Source organism: Bos indicus, chromosome 8 (assembly GCF_029378745.1).
Source record: "Bos indicus isolate NIAB-ARS_2022 breed Sahiwal x Tharparkar chromosome 8, NIAB-ARS_B.indTharparkar_mat_pri_1.0, whole genome shotgun sequence".
Lineage (NCBI taxonomy): Eukaryota > Metazoa > Chordata > Mammalia > Artiodactyla > Bovidae > Bos > Bos indicus.
Window position 1 is genome coordinate 61,472,488 of NC_091767.1, and position 19,250 is coordinate 61,491,737.

A 19,250-nucleotide genomic window follows, 5' to 3' on the forward strand; every position below is an offset into this window, starting at 1 on the left:
CTCTGGTTCCTCTGCCTTTTCTAAATCCAGCTTGAACATCTGGAAGTTCATGGTTCACGTATTGCTGAAGCCTGGTTTGGAGAATTTTGACCATTACTTTACTAGAGTGTGAGATGAGTGCAATTGTGCAGTAGTTTGAGCATTCTTTGGCATTTCCTTTCTTTGGGATTGGAATGAAAACTGACCTTTTGCAGTCCTGTGCCCACTGCTGAGTTTTCCAAATTTGCTGGCATATTGAGTGCAGCACTTTCACAGCATCATCTTTCAGGATCCGAAATAGCTCAACTAGAATTCCATCACCTCCACTAGCTTTGTTCATAGTGATGCTTCCTAAGGCCCACTTGACTTCACATTCCAGGATGTCTGGCTCTAGGTCAGTGATCACACCATCGTGATTATTTGGGTCGTGAAGATCTTTTTTGTACAGTTCTTGTGTGTTATTCTTGCCACCTCTTCTTAGTATCTTCTGCTTCTGTTAGGTCCATACCATTTTGGTCCTTTATTGAGCCCATCTTTGCATGAAATGTTCCCTTGGTATCTTTAATTTTCTTGAAGAGATCTCTAGTCTTTCCCATTCTATTGTTTACCTCTGTTTCTTTGCATTGATTGCTGAGGAAGGCTTTCTTATCCCTCCTTGCTATTCTTTGGAACTCTGCATTCAGATGTTCATATCTTTCCTTTTCTCCTTTGCTTTTGGCTTCTCTTCTTTTCACAGCTATTTGTAAGGCCTCCTCAGACAGCCATTTTGCTTTCTGCATTTCTTTTTCTTGGGGATGGTCTTTGATTTGTTACACAGCAATAAATAACTGAAACAGTGTGAAACTTTGCATCTCCCAACAAATCAATATTCAAATACAATCCCCAAAGGACACTTTTATTAATATCTGGGGGGGAGGGGTGTCTGTCTATTAAAATCTTTGGGGAAAATCACTTTTAAACCATTCTTAGTCCACATGGAACAGATGAATGCCCCCAAACCTCTGAGTTCCAGAAGATCCAGGGAGGCCTGGCTAATTTGGTAACCACTTCTCTTGACTACAGTGATTGTTTCAGAGATGGATATGTGACCCAAGCCATACCAGAATTAGAGTCTGCCCTGGGGACTTCTGCTGGTACCATTAAAAAAAAAAAAAACAGATATTCTTGTGCTTGCTTTGGCAGCACACATACTAAAACTGGAACCATACAGAGAAGATTAGCATGGGCCCTGTGCAAGGATGACACACAAATTCATTAAGCATTTCATATTTTTCACTCACTGGGATCCTTTTTTTGGGGGACGGGGGGGGCTGTGCCGCATGGCATTCTGGATCTTAGTTCTCAAACAAGGGATCAAACCCACACTCTCTGTACTCAGAGTGGGTTAACCACTGGATCTCCGGGCAAGTCCCTCACTGAGATCCTTATCAATGCCAGTGTTAGAGAAGAGAAAAAGGAAGGACTATCTCAAAAAAAATGAGAAAGAGAGAGGAAAAGAAAGAGATATTCTCTTCACTCAGACTGCAAGCTGTGAGGGAGATGTACGTCTAACACTGATGGTGTCGATTTTTGCCTATTTGAGAATGAAGCCAACACAGAAGGAAGCAATTCCAAAGACAATGTACTGATGACATCAAGACCCTGGGATCCAGCCATGACAGTAGTTGGTATGATTCTAGGACTTTCTATTTCATGAGCCAACAAACTCCCCTTTTACCTTAACCAGGTTCATGTTGGATCTCTGTCACACAGTAAAGCTCAAATCATAATCTTTATAAAAAATATAAATAACATGGCTATATTGAAACATTTTTGGATCTAAAAAGAGTATTTTAAAACTTCAGTCAGTTTGGGAGGTATGAAATGTGATGGAAAGGAGTCATGAATCAAGATCATGCTTATTCAAAACTCAGAAGCATCTCTAACAAACTCAGAGATCCAGTCTAAAAGCTATAAAAGAGCTCATGCTAAGAAGATAAGTGTTCTATGAAAAGCTGCCTGTCTGAAGCCTTAAAACCAAGGAAAAAAGCTTCATATCTTTTTAAAAGATTTCAAAACATGACTGCGTTTATATGGCAGCAGATACCGCAAATAATTTACCAATTTCTAAGATAGAAGGAGGGAGGAGAAGGGGACAACAGAGGATGAGATGGTTGGATGGCATCACCGACTCGATGGACATGAGTTTGAGTAAACCCCAGGAGTTGGTGATGGACAGGAAGGCCTGGCGTGCTGCAGTCCATGGGGTCGCAAAGAGTTGGGCACAAGTGAGCAAATAAACTGAACTGTGTTTGACACGAAGCAAGTGTACACTACAATATTTATCTGTAGGAACAGATTGTTAGTAACCTCCAAACTAAATATAATTAAGAAAATACACTTATACCACTGCTTATTACATTAACATGATCAAGAGCTAACTGTTTTCTCAGTAGATTCCCTTTCCTAATAGTGCTTTACTTAGACTAATAAAAAAAACTTCATTTGTGTTCTAGGAGAACAAGCCAGTTAATAGCACATTTAAACTATCTGATTTATATACTGACCTACCCACATGCTTTTCAACAATATACTTAGTTTGTAAAGAAAAGTACACCCATACTCAAACATCATCTACCACACAGCAAGCGATCTGCTGCCCATCTGCCAGGGAGGACCTGCAAGGCTCCACCACTAAGAAGCATCTTAACATTCTAAGAACTCTTATATTCAGTATCCCTAATCTAGATAAAACCCTAGCAGAAATATAAACAGAACTTTCCCTCTACTTGTAGAGATGACAAAAGTGAAAATGAATGTATAAGAGTACAAAACAGGCAAGGTCCCAGTCAAGCAGGCTAGAATTTTGATGGGGTTCCAAGTCCTGGAATCCTACAATTCATCCATATTCTGATCTGACCAACTAAGTGAGACTAGCTAGGCACGCAGGTGCCCAAGGTTAGCTTCAGATACCACATCCATCAGCCTACTTTCTTTCTTTCAGTTTGGCTGTGCTGGGTCTTTGTTGCTGGGTGTGGGTTTTCTGTAGTTGCAGCAAGCAAATTTCTCATTGTGGTGTCTTCTCTTGTTGGAGAGCACAAGCTCTAGGCATGCAGGCTTCTCTAGCCTGCATGCAGGCTTCAGGGATGCAGCCCTGCATGTGGGCTCAGCAGTCATGTAGCAAGGGCTCAGTTGTGCCACAGCATGTGGGATCTCCGTGGATCAGGGATCAAACCTATGTTCCCTGCATTAGCAGGCTGATTCTTAACCACTGGATATGACTAATTTCATGGTATCTCTGGTTCTGTTGTGTCAGGGCTGGTTCAGAAATTGGACTTGTGTGCTAAGACTTTTCAGTCATGTCCGACTCTTTGTGACCCTATGGATTGTAGCCTGCCAGGCTCCTCTGTCCATGGGATACTCTAGGCAAGAATATTGGAATGGGTTGCCATGCTCTCCACCAGGGTATCTTTCCAACCCAGGGATCTCTCCAACCCGAACTCGTGTCTCTTATGTCTCCTGCATTGGCAGGTGGATTCTTTACCACTAGCACCACCTGGGAAGCTGAAATTGGACAGATTAAGTCTATTAAAAAGGAAGTCCATAAATAACTGAATATGAGCATGACTGGGGATGTCAAGCTAATGCCAGAAGCCCTTACCATCTCACCCTACTCTTCAATGCTCCCACTTCACCACCTTGTTTTCCAGTGGAAAACCCCTAGGAATTAGCTGACCTAGAACTTTATAATTCAGTCTGAATAAGTTATTAGCGCCCTACTTATACTCCAGTGCAAAGTCAAAATGCTTCTACTAAAACCGCCTGTGGAGGCCAGGGACTATATTTCCTCTCTCTCTCCCAAAGTGCCTGATATAAACTCAATGAAGTATTTGTAAAGTAATTTTAGATATTTTATTGGCCCCTCATGCAGCATGTGGGATCTTACTTCCCCGACTAGGGATCAAACCTGTGCCCCCTGCATTGGACGTAAGGCATTTTAACCACTGGAATTTTGTATATAGATGAAATATAACACCGTATTACCCAACAAGTCATTTTCCTGAGAATCACAACTATCCCTAAAATCAGCCAGAAGTCAGAAAGAAGAAATCTCAGAAATCCAAAACAAAGATCAAAGCCTACACATATATGAAAGATTTCCTCACAGGGAAGTCCTGAAGCCCTCACAATAGTCTTTTGTTTCAAACAAACAAAATTCAAGTTTTTCTAGTTTTCTAACTAACTGAAGACAGGCACAAAAAATTCTAGAATGAGAACCAGAGGCGGCTGCATGCTGACAGCTGCAAAAAGGGACAGCTGACCCACTAAGGGGGAAAAGGGGCCCAGCAGCATGTACTAGAGAGGCTATTAAACCTAAAGATCTTAAAAGCCAAGGAAGGTGCTTGTGAATTTGATTTACAAATTCATTCATCTAACATTTTAAAGCTCCTACTTTGTTTAAGATTAAGCACTGTGGATCAGAGAATTTCTAGGGCACAGTCAGTCTTTACTGTCACAGGGGCTTAGTGGGCAACAAGACATACACAGATAACATTAGCTCAAAGAGAAAAGCATTAAGTGCCACCAAGAGATGATGGTACTCAGGAGTTCAGAGAAGGCAAAGGGTATTTTCAGCTTCTTGGTGGTTCTGATACCAGAGCTAGGAATTATTGGTTTGGATTTGGATAAACTGTAGATGTAAAGTACATTCTAGACAGAGGTAAAGGCAGGGAAAGGTTTGAGGTGGGGGAAGCAATGCATTCACTCTGGCTGCAAACTAGGTTAGGCTAGAAAGACAGGTACTGGAGAGTGAATGCTCATAACTGATATTAATGATTACCGTGAGTCATCAGAAAAGCGAACCATGAGAGGCACACAATTTTGAACTAAAGACTATTATCATTTTTTCAGATAACTTTTGTAAAAAGCACTTTTTTTTTTATGTATTGTTCACAGTATGTCAGGGCTCTGGGTTGCAGCATAAAGGTAAGTTGCTGAGAGGTTACTGGTCTGCTCACAGAACTGATGGGAAGGCTGGCCATCTAAGCTTGAACTGGGCAGCAGGAACCATCTGGCCAGAACGCAGTCTCTGTCTGTGTTGGACAAGCCACTAGCACAAGGAAGCTGACTCTACAGGGTATCTGATCTCCCTTTCCCTTCTCCTATCACTAATTTTTATTCTTGAACAGGTTTTTTTTTTTTTTAAGAATACATGAGATGAAATGTGAAGTGCACTTGAAGCAATTGTACTGCATACTGAAATACGTTGTCTCAAGGAAAACTACTTGTGTAATTTTTGAGACATAAGCTGAACTGTTTTCTTCAAATACCATTTTTACTTGGAAGAACAAACAACAGACAAACTATGGTTATTCAGACTTGAGTATCTGCCAGACATTTTCTTGAAAATGAAATGAGCCTGTCATTTCAATGAAAACAATCTACAGTATTTGCTGCCTATGATAAAATTTGAGCTTTCAGGTGAAAACAAACCTTTTGGAAAATTTGTGTTTGCCACCATAGGCTTCAAAGCATCCCAAAACTCAAAGTCTTCTGACAAGACCATTGGTAATGTTAATGTCATGTGATTTTTAAAATACTGTATAATAAGTGGGTCAACATTTGAAAGATCTGCATAACTCAGTGAAACAATATTTTCCAAACATCCAATGTTGTAATCATATCACAAAATAATGTATGGGTAAAAAAATTCAAAGTGCAAGATATAAACTAATATATTTTAATGCAACCATATGATATGGCTTCACATCCTACAGCAACTAAACACTCAAGAAAATTACATCTGTCAAGTTTGTTACAGTATCAGAAGAGAATATCCAAGTTCATCTGAAAAAGCTACTAAAATACTCTTCCTTCCAACTACACATTTGTGAGATGCTTGATTTTTCTTTCAGGCTTTAATCAAGAGTATAACACAAGGGACTTCCTTGATAGTCCAGTGGTGAAGACTCTGCACTCCCAAGGCAGGGGGCATAGGTTTGATCCCTGACTGGGGAACTAAGATCCTGCATACCGCACAGTGCAGCCAAAAATAAAAATAAAAATAAATATATCACATCAATTAGAATATTAGAAGCAAGTATGAGAATCCACCTGTCTTCTATTAGACATTAAAGAGATTTGCAAAAAATGTAAAATACTGCCATTCCAAGCACTCTTGGTACCTAGAACTTGGTTTCAAATACAATTCTCTAAAAAAAGAAACCAGGGCTCCTTGAAGAAGTGGATAGTTCTAGGACTGGGGCAGGAAATATACAAAATAAGCCTGCAGCATCTCACAGTACTAAAGTGTAAGGAAGTACTTCAAGCAAACAAACATGATAATGGAAGTAGGTGAAAGCTCTTACCCAAAAGGAGTAAGAGCTCTCAAAGACCAAAGTTGGAACAATTGAACAAAAAGATAAATAGTACTGGATTATAACCCAAAATATAAATATCCAGAGGTCAATATTGATATAAATGATTAAACAAATGAGAGAGGAGACAGATCTGCTGTGCAGACAAATTCCAAATAATTTATGTAGCTACTCTGCCCTTAAAGGGGCTGGAACATAACTCTCCACTCCTTAGTGTGACTTCCTCCCAGGGTAAGGGATGGAAAGGGAGGGGAGGGGAGGGGAGCGAAGGGACGTAACAGTGGAGAAATCCGACCAACACTGTCTCAGCCAGGTGACCAAAGGCAACATCAACGGTGATAAATTATGTTGATAGTCTCCATCTTGGTATGTACCATATGTTCCTGTCATGAGGATGGTCTTCCCCGAAGACACCCATAACCTCCGTCTAACTGTGGGAAAAATCAGACAAATCCCAACTGAGGGATATCCTACAAAGTATCTGACTGGTACTCCTCAAAACTATCAGAGTCACTGAAAACAAAGAAAGTATGAGAAACTGTCACAGCCAGGAGCTTAAGGTGACAAAATGACTAAATGTAATGTCATTATATTTAGCAATGAGATCTTGCAACAGAAAATTGACAGGAGGTAAACAACTAAGAAAGCTTGAATGAAGAATGGACTTTAATTAATAATAAAGTATTGATAATGGTTCATTAATTATAACCAATGTACCATACTAATGTTAGATGTTAATAATAGGGAAGCAGGGTGTGGGTTTATATTTATGGGGACTCTGTACTATCTTCACATTCTATACATCAAAAACTGTTCTAAAAAATAAAAAAAATTTTTTTTTAATGCCACTCTTTTCACTAGATATTTGTTTTGGAAAACAGTTTTCATAAAAATGTTATTTATGTTAACATGTAATAGGTTTATTTTTAATGAACACTTAAAATTTTCCCTCAATATTAATTTCTAATATGTTAAATATCATAGCTATAACTCACAAACTCTTTGGAGTCATCAACAATTTTTAAATGCATAAAGGAATTCTAAGGAATTCAAAAAGTTTGAAATAGCACTGAAATAGGTTAAGTTTCACATATATGGAAAATGCATATATGTGGAATCTCACTTTAAAAAATAGAATAAATGGAACTTTAGTGTAAAGGTAGCCTTCAATTTATACATATATTGTGCTACTCAAATTTACAAAACAAATTACTTAGCATTTTCTCAGCAATATTACCTTCCAAGTTCACTCATGAAGTATGCCTTTTAACCTGTTATGATGGTAGAAAACAGTCAAAGCATTTGTGCAATTTAAGTAACACTGCACTACACTTACCACTATACTTCAATTAGTTGGATGAAAGGGTGGAATGCCTACTAAGAGCCAGGTCCTGTGGGTACATATTCTCTCCTATGGATGGATGGTCAAGCAGTGACTGTCATCCCCATGTCTAGGGCCAACATCACCTGACTAGTACAGTAAGTGAAGGAGAAGAGGTATGAACCTAGGTCCAACCACAAAACTTCAGCCACCAGGAAGACACAGGCCCAGTGGCTGATAAGAGAATATCCAGAGAGACAGTACACAATTATTAATACTAGTGTGACTCGCTAGTAAAGTAATGCTCAAAATTCTCCAAGCCAGGCTTCAGCAATATGTGAACCGTGAACTTCCAGATGTTCAAGCTGGATTTAGAAAAGGCAAAGGAAACAGAGATCAAATTGCCAACATCCGCTGGATCATGGAAAAAGCAAGAGAGTTCCAGAAAATCATCTATTTCTGCTTTACTGACTATGCCAAAGCCTTTGACTGTGTGGATCACCACAAACTGTGGAAAATTCTTCAAGAGATGGGAATACCAGACCACCTGACCTGCCTCTTGAGAAATCTGTATGCAGGTCAGGAAGCAACAGTTAGAACTGGACATGGAACAACAGACTGGTTCCAAATCAGGAAAGGAGTACATCAAGGCTGTATATTGTCACCCTGCTTATTTAACTTATATGCAGAGTACACCATGAGAAACACTAGACTGGAGAAGCACAAGCTGGAATCAAGATTGCCAGGAGAAATATCAATAACCTCAGATACGCAAATGACACCACCCTTACAGCAGAAGGCAAAGAAGAACTAAAGAGCCTCTTGATGAAAGTGAAAAAGGCAAGTGAAAAAGTTGGCTTAAAGCTCAATGTTCAGAAAACTAAGATCACAGCATCTGGTCCCATCACTTCATGGCAAATAGATGGGGAAACAGTGGAAACAGTGTCAGACTTTATTTTTCTGGGCTCCAAAATCACTGCAGATGGTGACTGCAGCCATGAAATGAAAAGATGCTTGCTCCTTGGAAGAAAAGTTATGACCAACCTAGACAGCATATTAAAAAGCCGAGACATTACTTTGCCAACAAAGGTCCGTCTAGTCAAGGCTATGGTTTTTCCAGTAGTCATGTATGGATGTGAGAGTTGGACTGTAAAGAAAGCTAAGCGCTGAAGAATTGATGCTTTTGAATTGTAGTGTTGGAAAAGACTCTTGAGAGTCCCTTGAACTGCAAGGAGATCCAACCAGTCCATCCTAAAGGAAATCAGTCCTGAATACTCATTGGAAGGACTGATGAACTCCAATACTTTGGCCACCTGATGTGAAGAAATGACTCATTTGAAAAGACTCTGATGCTGGGAAAGATTGAAGGTGGGAGAAGGAGACAACAGAGGATGAGATAGTTGGATGGCATCACTGACTCAGTGGACATGAGTTTGAGTAAACTCCAGGTTGGTGATGGACAGGGAGGCCTGGCATGCTGCAGTCCATGGGGTCGCAAAGAGTCGGACACGACTGAGCAACTGAACTGAATTGAACTGACTGTGAGCAAAGGTTAGGAATAAGGATTAGGAGATTGGAGGGATGAAGCTGAAAAGCAAGGTCAGGGTCAAGAACTGGAAGTTGAGTGAAAAGAAAGGTGTGTAAAATAACAGCTAAGGAGTGAAAATTAGAGTAAGGGTTCTGAGAGAGCTGGGAGCATGGGCTGCTCTTCTCTTCCTCAAATCCTCCTTTACTGCCAATACTACACGCTGCCAGCACCAAAGACCACACTGCCAAGCCTTTGTCACCGCCAAAAGACCCTAGTTTGGAAGATCAGCAGGATGCAAGATAAGCTTTTTCTTCTCCTTCCACTGCTCTTGCCTATCACTCCTCCCAACCCTGCCCTCCAAGAGGCTGGTGCCAAACAAGAATCAGAGAGCACAGCTTTGTGGAGAAGAGGGGCTGAGTAATAGAATGCATTCCCCGTGGCAGGATCACCTGCTAAAAGGGGAAGATCTTGATCTGCCTAAACCTGTCAGGGAGATGGTCAGCCAAGATGGTGGCCCACCAGCAGGATGCTGTCTGAAAGACGGGCATGCCCAAGTCAGTCAGTTCCAGGACAGAGTCTGATAGTACTGCACTTCAACTTCAAAATAATTTACAACAAACTTCGTGCTTTATCCTGTTCAGAACTTTACACCTGCACTGTATTGTCCCAGAAATGTTCCTTTCTCAGGTGCTACATTTTCCTAAAATTTACAATGACTAGCCAGCCAACTGATTATCCAGATAAAAAAACATCTGTAGCCACTTAACACTCAGACGATGGTACAAACTTCACAAAGGTATGAAAAAATCTATAGAAACCATTCATCAATGGCTTCTTTTAGCTGCTTGTATATTTGAGACTATATTTTAACATTTTTAAGAAGTCTAAATGTATTTTCTGTTATTTAGAAAATGTTGCCTGACACCCATTTGAGTTGCCCTTGACACACACAACCTTTTCAGCAATTTTTAAAAACAGCCTTTATTGCCTTTTACCCCTGACAGATCAAGATACATATTTCTTAAGAAAAAAAACTAAACTTTTATCAAGAAGAAAGCCATTCTGAAGCACTGGAGACACTATTATTGATGGTGCCTTTTCAGGAAGAAGATGAAAAATGGATTTAATTCATTTATTATACCAAGTTCACTTTCAAAGCAGTATATCCCTTCATTATGAATTATTTATCAAATCAAGAGTATTCAGCAAGCAACTGATACTTCACCTGCTGAGCTGCTTTTAACATTCTATTCAAAATAAAATACAATGTATGTTACTAAATGTGCTTAGATTTTTGTATTATCTGTGATTCTTCTCAAAACAGAACCCCTAAACAGTGGGTTTTATTCTGCCTGTACTCCTTTGGCAGATCCTCTCTGCAGTAGAGACGAAAACGGAAGGACTACAAAATTGAAGGTCTTGCATTTTTAAAGAAAGACAGCTGAGTGGATTTTAAATTATAACTCACTAATTAAGATGTATTGAAAAATAAATTACACCAAGTTAACAACATCTTGTACAGAAGAAAGGGGGAGTGATTCACCCTGATTATTTTAAACTTTTAAGAAGCAGGAAATAAAGCATTTGTAAACTGTTATCAAGTACACAAAGTAACAAGCACCAAGCATAGTCTCTAAAAAGCAGACCCAGCACTCAATCATCCTTTAAAATGTCAAAGAAACAAATCAGTTTGCTAGTTTCCATCTATATAAGGAAAAATATTACTTTCAATGGGATTCTTTTCAGTAACAAACTTTCTTTTTAGTGCAAAGGCAGATTTGGAAACTTAATTGGTTACAATTAACATGGAATTAATTGGATACAAAAGTCTTTTAATAGTACCATGTTTCATTAAATCTAGGATGACAGTGCTTATAAAGTGCAACCCCATTTAATGTAACATTAGGGGGGGAAAGTGCTGCCAATTAAACTATGGCAGAATGCTCACTTGGGCACCCCACCCCCACCTCCTGGGTCGTTAATACTAAAATGTGAACAGAATGCAGTTTAGAATCGAGGAAATACTGGAACCTTAAACATATCATTCAGATATGTTAGAATATCACAAGGAAAATTATCTACAGATAAAATAATCTTAGATACTAAAACCGTAATCTATCTATATTACACTAAAATGTCAGTACTCTTAACACAATTCCTAATCTGTTTGAGCTGTCAGAAAGGTAACTCAAAGCTTTTAATAAATGTATAATTAGTCAAATGCAAGGCACCTCCTAAAATTGGAATCTGGAGATTAAAGGCCACTATTCAGTGATGGAAATGATGAAAACAACTGTAAGAGCAATAGTTCACTCAGAAACAGCTGGTCTTTTAGCCTCAGTTCACTTTATATTTAGACAAAAGGTGCCTTGTAGAGTTACATTCCATCCCACCTGCTACACTCATAAAATCTGGCTTTACTGGACAGCATCCATATTTGAGAAATGTTAAATACGGTAAAAAAAAAAAAAAAAAAAAAGGAACTCTTGTTCTTAAAACTGACAGGAAAAGTATCTGTTTACAATAGACTTACATTAAAAAAAACAAAACCTTTAGACTAATATGGAATCAATACCTTGGGCTTTTCTTTCCCCATTCCAAAGAGAATTTGAGGCAGATTCAAGATTCTGTACAGCACTAGAGCAAATTTTGTCATTTCTCACTGTACATAAGATATTTTTAAGTCTTGCCCATACTAAAGAACTCCAACATAATTCACGCTAAGTACTTTAAATACTAAACATTTACCCATACATACATTCTGTGCCCAAGTATTTTTTTAATGACTTCAACTTCTCGTGATAGTCTTGAGACAAAGCCTCTTTTGAGAGCACTGACCCCCTAAGTTTAGCAAAACACCCCACTCTAAAATGCTTTTCTTCCAAATCTGATCACTTTCAGGATTTTGCTAGACACTTCAAATAGCCAGAATACAGCTTGCCAGTATCCCCTGCGAACCATGTTTTGACACAAATTTTAGGAAAGAAAAGGGAAAGCAAGAAAACATGTTGATTTCAGGACTCTAAAAGTCCTGGTTCGTTTTATTTAGCAAAACACAAGAGCCCAGAACAAGCCCTTAACCAGTTAAGTCTTACCTGGCAGGTCACCAAGCCAACAGTGGTGGCAAAGCCAGTCTTCCCAAATTTCCTGGGATTTCCAGACCAGACTAAAGCAGTAAAAGGAGGCCTTCCCTTGGTTTAGGGGCTTTTTTCCAAAATCCTCTCTCTCTCCTCTCTCCACCTGGTCTCTTTCTCTCTCTGCTAATCTTTTAGCTTACCACGCTCACCACGGAAACCACAAAAACAGAACGCAGTTTCTCCAGAAAACAATGAGACACCTAACCCACCTTCTTTAAATTAATCTAAATCACAACAGCCAGTACAAGGATAACAAATCATCAGTGATGTCTAAGGCACAGCATTCTCTTCAACCTCTAAAGAAAGATCCCAACGTACATAATATCTTCTACCTACTACAACTGAAAGGTATATGAGCATATTTTGGATTTTTGCTTCAATTCTTGAAGGTGAAGGGTTTCTTACTTTCATTCGTTAAAATTAACCAGAACCCAAGCATACTACTTAGTATTCAAGACTTTGCTGCGCCTTTATCTATATTTTTTTCCTCCAAATTATTAAGAATTTGGGTCCTATTTAGAAATTAGCTTCCACAGTACCCTCCACGATGCCAGAAAGCAGAATGACTTAACGACAAAGGACTTTCTTTAGAAGGAAACAACCTAACCCTCGACCCCCCCCCTTTAATTTACTGCCTAATGTTAGTATCTAAGTAGTATAAATCTTTATGTCCTCCAAACGAGGGGATGAGGGGGCAAGGCTGTTCTTCCCACTGCATTCCCCACAGCTCCTAGCACGAAGCTTGGAAGCAGAGGCCGTCCAATAAATGCCTATAAACACTTTAGTCCTCTGATAAGTTGGGGCATTCCAAAACACTAACTCCATCCGTGCAGGGTCAGCCTCCGGTTCCCGATTCCAGACCGCCTTGGCCTTGCTCTGATGAAATGAAACCTCGTCGCTCAAAAAGACCCAGGATGGGGGCAAGGGAGCCACCCGACCCCATCCCGCAGATCTTCTATTCACCTCGCCAGGCTGTTGGTCGCAAGCCGTTCCCACCCGAGCCCCGTAACCAACGTCGCCCGCCGGCAGATGCAAGTGGGCAAGAACCCCCGCCCCACCCTGCGGACAGACAGCCTGGCGTCGGGACACGGGGGACGCCTGCGCAGAACACGCCTCCCACTAGCCTGGCCCCTCCGTTCCGAGGGTTAACAATACTCCCTCAGAAAGACAGACAGGGTAGGCGGGGGTAGGGTGTGGAGGGGAACCAGTACGCGTCTGCGCGCGTCTGGACGCCAGGACGAGACCCCGCTCGCGCCGCCCACCCAGCACCCCTAGAGCTCAACCGTCTCCACGTGAGCGCGCCCGCGCGCGCCACCATAGCTCGCGTTGACAGGGTCGCCTCACCTGAGCCGGGCTCCGCCCCCCTTCTCGAAGGAGGAGGCGGTGACCCTTCTCCGATCCCACCCGACAGTGTCGGAGGACGTGGAAACGTCCAGGCTGGCGCCTCCGTGATGGGATTCCTCCCTTTTCCGCCCACCCCGCCTCTAGTCCCTCAGCTCCTTCAGCCAGTTCGCCACCGCACTCTGAGAATACCGCGGCGGCTGCCCACAGCAAACGGAAGTGACGCAACACGACTCACATACTCCGCGGCTTTCCTCCTCCTCTCCCAGCCCGTGCTGCAACCAATCAGAAGGGGAGAGGGCGGGGCAGCGTCAGAAGGGCAGCCAGTCGATGCTCGGAATCCGGAGGAATTTACTCTGTCCCCGGAAAGCTGACCAATCCAGGGTCCCAAGAACCTCGCTGTGTTTACTACCGACCGAATCCGTGAGCCCTGCGACCAATAACCGTTTGCCTTACAACACGTAAAACTGTTATCAAACGCCTTTTAAGGCGGTATTTATCACCAAGCGGCTCTAGGTTTGGACTACAGAAAAGCGACTGTGTGCCGAGGCCGATCGAGAACCGTTGTGGTGGAGGCCAGCAGGTTTTCCGCCGAATCCCACCAATCACAACCACTACTGCCTGATATCTGAGCCAGGTGTGAGCAGAGCCCGCGAGGTAGTGGGTCCCACTGCTGCCTGGACCCTAAGGATTCCTCCATCCTCACGGGGCCCGGTTCCCTCTTTGGTGATCCCGGGCCCCCTCGACTGCGAATTCCCTTTGCGGGGCTCACACAGTCACCGGGTCCGAGGTTGAGATCCCACCTCGTAGATTTTGGAATAAAATAAAGTTCCAAGAAGATGTTTAGGTTGAACTAAGCCGAGATCCAGGCTAAAGACGTTGAACTGAAAATGGGATGGATCCATCTGACCGCAATTGAGTCTGACACTGTCCCACAGGCAATCCCGGTGGCGACGTCGCGAAGCGCTGGCGCCCAAGTAGTCTGGCACTTAGCGCGGTATTCCGTGTGTTGTGTGTGTCGCTCAGTCGTGTCGGACTCTTTGCGACCCCATGGACTGTAGCCCAGCAGGCTCCTCTGTCCATGAGATTCTCCAAGCAAGAATACTGGAGTGGGTTGCCATTTCCTTCTCCAGGGGATCTTCCCGACCCAGGGATCGAACCCGGGTCTTCCGCATTGCAGGCAGATTCTTTACTGTGCAGGTCAAATGAGCCTGCAGTCTCCAGAACCAAGCCTCCAGAGAACAGAATTGCAAACGTGGAAGGATTGCGGACTTCGGTGGGATTTTGTCAGAAAAGGGCTAGCTCTGGGCGGCTTGATGGAGAGCCTGGGCCCAGACGGACACTGGCCCAGGCGCTTCCGACGGCGCGGGGCCCTGGGGCAGAAAGAAGCTCTTCCTCGGCAGGAGCGCTACGTGGCTCCCGAGACAAAGGCAGGCTGGGGAACGCCGTTCTTTTTAGGGGGTAGGGGGGAGGGCGGGGGTGTATTATTTTTCAAAGGGGAACATCCCACTTCAGCACTCAACATCCAGTTATCATTACATCTGATCCATCCCTTCAGACCATATGCGTTGTTAATGTTGGTTTTGGTTTTCTTTTTTTTCCTTTGAGGCCTCAAATGAAGTCTGATGGTAAATTGTATTCTTTAAGATTCTCTGACATTTTATAGCCCTTGCTTGTATTTTACTGCCAGATTGGGCAGCTTCGGGGGGAAAAAGGGGAGGGGGACGCTGACAATAAGCCAGTCGTTTCACATGTGTGACCCTTAGAGACATACTATGAGCTAGATGTTGTTTCAAACTTACAGACTGGCAAAAAATATAAAAGATGTGTATGTTCAGTTCTCAGGGGAGTGTGAGAAAAAAGTCCCATCCTATACTGCAGTTGGGAGTATCATTGCTACTTCCTGAAGATAACTTGGTATTTCAAATTTTAAATTATATGTTCATTCCCTTCTAGCTGGCAATTCCTTTCTAGAAATTCTCCTTAAATAAACAAATGTGGGAAAGTATGTACAAGATTGTTGAGCACAGCTTTATTAGTGGCAGACAAAAATGTGAATGTGCATCTATAGAGGATTACAATACATGGGTATACACTGTATATGTATTCTGACTCCTTTATCATTAATAATCTCATATACATACAAAACAAAACGTAAAAACCTGTGTGTGGATGTACACATAAAAGCTGGTAAATGTATGGCTGAGTATGAAAAGATACCATCAAACTGTTCATAAAAATTACCTCAAGGTACTGAAAAGGAATGAAAGGAAGTTGGAAAGGTGATAAGGAAATACTTTAAGAAGGCCTTATTAATTTTTTGCCTTTACATACATCTGTATCAATTTAATTTTTTAATGAGCTTTATTATTTTATACTTATGAAAACCAGGAATTTTAGATTGAGTTTTCAACTCATTGACAAAATTATTCCTAAATTAAGCTATAAATTTCCTAAGAAAAGTATAATTAAGATACTTTTGGAAGCTAGACATTGATTCTAAATTCATAAGAGACGCTAATACTACAAGAATAGCCAAGAAAAATCTGGGGGAAATTAACAAGGCAGCCATTGTTGTTGTTTAGCCGCTTAGTCTGTCCAACTCATGGAAACCTCGTGGACTGCAGCACACCAGGCTTCCTTGTCCTTCACTATCTCTGGGAGTTTACTCAAACTCGTGTCCCTTGAGTCGATGATGCCATCCAACCACTGTCTCCCCCTTCTCTGTCTCCCCTGCTGTACCCCCTTCTCCTGCCCTCAATCTTTCCCAGCCTCAGGGTCTTTTCCAGTGAGTCAGCTCTTCGAATCAGGTGCCCAAAGGATTGGAACTTTAGCATCAATCTTTCCAATAAATAGTCAGGGTTGATTTCCTTTAGCATTGACTGGTTTGATCTCTTTGCTATCCAAGGGACTTTTAGAAGTCTTCTCCAGCACCACAGTTTGAAAGCATTAATTCTTTGGCACTCGGCCTTTATGGTCACTTTCACATCTGTACATGACTACTGGAAAAACCATAGTTTTGACTATACGGATCGTGGTCAGCAAAGTGATGTCTCTGCTTTTTAATAAGCTATCTAGGTTTGTCGTAGCTTTTCTTCCAGGGAGCAAGTATCTTTTAATTTTGTGGCTGCAGTCACTGTCTGCAGTGATTTTGGAGCCCAAAAAATAAGATATGCCACTGTTTCCAGTTTTTCCCCATCTATTTGCCATGAAGTGGTGGGACTGGATGTCATAATCTTAGTTCTTTGAATGTTGAGCTTTAAGCTAGCTTTCTCACTCTCCCCTTTCACCCTCATCAAGAGGTTTTTCAGTTCCTCTTTACTTTCTGCCATTAGAGTGGTATATCATTAGCATATCTGAGGTTATTTGTATTTCTCCCAGCAATCTTGATTCCAGCTTGTGATTCATCCATTCCAGCATTTCATGTGGTATAGTTTACATATAAGTTAAATAAACAGGGTGACAATATACACCCTTGACATACTCCTTTCCCAATTTTGAACCAGTTGGTTGTTCCATGTCTGGTTCTAACAGTTGCTTCTTGACCTGCATACAGGTTTCTCAGGGGACAGGTAAAGTGGTCTGGTATTCCCACAGTTACAAGTGTATTTCATAATTCTTTATTATGTATTTTTTTAAAAATATGGGAGATGGAGATTCTGGGAAGATGGGAGAGTAGAAAGCACCAAGAATCTGTCTTTCCACCCAGATAATAACTACACTGGCAGAATCTGTTTGGTGTAACTATTTTGGAGCTCTGAAGTCTATTGAAGGTTTGTGACTTTGAGGGGAAGGCTTGGATGGCAAATTGCAGTTGATTTTGGCCAAGCCAGCTCTTCTTCGTTCAGTAGGAGCTACTGATCCCCTGCCTCTCAGTAGTATGACAGGCACCTGTGCACAGGTTCCTGGAGAAACCTGCACCAGCTTATAGAGCCAGGAGGGGCAAAAAGGACCCCGTCCTCCAAATATTAGGGTTCACTGATTGCTGCTTTTGATCTTAGAGGTACAGATGAAGAGGTAGATGTCTATTATCCACCTTATCCACCATTGTTTCAAACTCCCCTAGTCATCACCACCTGAAGTGACTTCTGGGCATTTTCAAGCAAAAACTGACAGAATTGAAGTGAGAAATAGAGAATTCTATAATAATAGTTAGAGGTTTCAATATTGCATTCTCAATAATGATTAGAACAACCAGACAGAAGAAAAGTAAGGAAATAGAGGACTTAACACAATTAACCAACTAGACCTAAGAGACACATACAAAACACTCTATCAAATAAAAACCATATACATATACTTGTTAAGTGCACCTGGTACATTTTCCAGGATAGACCACACCTTAGGCCACAAATTAAGTCTCAACAGATTTTAAAAGATATTGTACAAGTTAAAAAGCAGTAACAGAAGTGAAAGTGGAAAATTCAGAAAGTTGTATAAATTAAACAATAAGCCCTTAAAACACCAACAGATCAAATTACAAGTTACAGAGGAAATTAGAGAATACTTAGAGATTATTGAAAATGAAAATACAGCAGACCAAAATTTATGGAACACAGCAAAGCAGTGCTAAGGGGGAAATTTATAGCTATAAATGCTTACATTAAAAAATAAGAAAGATCTCAAATCAACAAACTAACTTTGCAATTTAAATACTAGGGAAAAACTAAATTAGACTCAAAGCTGCAGAAGGAAAAAAAATAGTAACAGTCAGAGCAGATATAGGTAAAATAAAGAATAGAGAAACAAAGTTAATGAAACTGAAAGTTGGTTTTTTGAAAAAATAAACAAAATTGACCATCCATCAGATAGATGGACTAAGAAAAAAACAGAAGATGCAAATTACTAAAATCAGAAATGAAAATGAGGACTACCAGTTCTGTAGAAATAAAAATAATTGTAAGAATATTCTGAACAAGTGTGTCAACACACAAAAATTAGTTATATTTCTATATACCAACAGTGAACAATCTCAAGAGGAAATTATGAAAATGCCATTTACAGTGTCATCTGAAAGAATAAAATACTTCGGGATTAACCAAAAGTGAAAGACTTGTACAAAGAAAATTATAAAATATTACTGAAAGAAATTGAATTCATGGAAACACATTCTGTGTTCATGGATTGGAAGACTTAAGTTAATTTTATTAGGATGTCAATGCTATCCAAAGCAATCTATAGATTCAATGCAATCACTATTAAGAATTTCAATGGTGTTTTGCCAAAATAGAAAGCCCATCCTAAAATTTATATGAAATATTTCCCAAACAGACAAAACTATCTTGAAAAAGAACAAAGCTACAGGACTCACATTGCCTGATTTCAAAATTTACTAGAAAGCCACAGTAATCGAAACTGTGGTATCGGCATAAACATATAGACCAGTGAGATGAAACAGGGAGCCCAGAAAGAAACCTTTGCATATACATGGTTCTTTGCATATACAATGAGTTTTGAAAAGGGTACCAAGACCATTCAATGGGAAAAGAACAGTCTTTTCAACAATTGGTGCTGGGAAAACTGGATATCCACAAGCAAAATAATGAAACTGGACCCTTATATAAAATCTCATACAAAAATTAACTCAA

At 40.8% G+C, this 19,250-nt stretch overlaps 1 protein-coding gene and 1 non-coding gene across 6 annotated transcripts in view; one reads left to right on the top strand and one right to left on the bottom strand.

Annotated features, from left to right (window-relative positions):
- ZBTB5 (zinc finger and BTB domain containing 5) overlaps window positions 1–13,865 on the bottom strand; it is a 28,768-nt gene extending 14,903 nt beyond the window's left edge. For 2 of the 5 annotated variants that reach the window (XM_019966220.2, XM_019966219.2), the window contains exon 1: window positions 13,666–13,865. The gene's annotated coding sequence lies outside the window, so the exon portion shown is untranslated. The other 3 variants (XM_070794772.1, XM_070794768.1, XM_070794771.1) reach the window with 2 other exon arrangements.
- Window positions 1,146–1,252, top strand: LOC139184741 (U6 spliceosomal RNA). The gene has a single exon (XR_011568295.1). It is a non-coding gene; the product is annotated as a U6 spliceosomal RNA (small nuclear RNA).
- Window positions 13,866–19,250: the final 5,385 nt, after the last annotated feature.